General features: G+C 38.9%; 1 non-coding gene across 1 annotated transcript; it reads right to left on the bottom strand.

The window, feature by feature from the left end:
- Positions 1-364: 364 nt before the first annotated feature.
- LOC126487485 (U6 spliceosomal RNA) lies at positions 365-471 on the bottom strand. The gene has a single exon (XR_007588402.1). It is a non-coding gene; the product is annotated as a U6 spliceosomal RNA (small nuclear RNA).
- Between the last annotated feature and the right edge of the window lie 423 nt (positions 472-894).

The raw sequence follows: 894 nt of genomic DNA, 5'->3' as shown, positions 1-894 counted from the left end.
ATTTTATTTTTAAAGATAAAATAGGGAAGATAGAGGGTTGAAAATAAGGACAAATATTCTTTTTGTCTGTTGTTTTGTTTTGAGACAGGGTTTCTCTGTGTAGTTCTGGCTGTCCTGGAATTCAATCTGTAGTCTAGGCTGGGCTTGAACTCAGGGACCCACCTGCTACTGCCTCCAGAGTGCTGAAATTAAATCCGTGCACCACCATGGAAGGTAGAACAAAACGTTCTTCACATAATTTTTAAAAAGTTCGTGTTAAAACCACAATGAGATATGAATGCACACTCACCAGAATGCCTAAATTACAGACCAGCAAGGAAGAGCAAGTGGAACTCTTATAGATCGTTTGTATTTTTTTAAAAAAAAAAATCAGCTAATTTCTTTCTTTTTAAAATATGAAACACTTCACGAATTTGCCATGCTAATCTTCTCTGTATTGTTCCAATTTTAGTGTGCTGCAGCAGCAAGCACTAGGCAATTTCTTAAACATATACTGACCAAATAAGAATTTTACTCCTAGATTCTTACCTATGAAAAAAATGAAAGCACATCTTCCCAAGTGTATGTATGGTATAGCTGATAGTGGCTCGCTCCATAATACCTAGAAACACCACAAACATTCAGCAGCCGGCAGATGGCTAGAGAGACCAAGGCTCGTCAGCTCAGAGGAACACTACTGATCAATGGAAGGGAACACACTTCATGTGTTCAACAATGTGAATGGGTTTCCAAAATTGTGTACAAAGAACCCAGATGTAAGGAAAAGGGAAGCGGCTGTAAATGATTCAGATAAAATCTTTGGAATTGCTTTGGGGAGGAGGCAGAGGAGCCACCTACATAGGCACGGAGGGAGCTTTGGTGTGAAGGAAATCTATATCCTAATTGTCCATATAG

This window comes from Alexandromys fortis, unplaced genomic scaffold (assembly GCF_014885135.2).
Source record: "Alexandromys fortis isolate MF-2015 unplaced genomic scaffold, M_Fortis_MF-2015_v1.1 scaffold_172, whole genome shotgun sequence".
Classification (NCBI taxonomy): domain Eukaryota; kingdom Metazoa; phylum Chordata; class Mammalia; order Rodentia; family Cricetidae; genus Alexandromys; species Alexandromys fortis.
The sequence above is the reverse complement of the archived record's forward strand: the minus strand, read 5'-3'. Positions and strand labels throughout refer to the sequence as shown.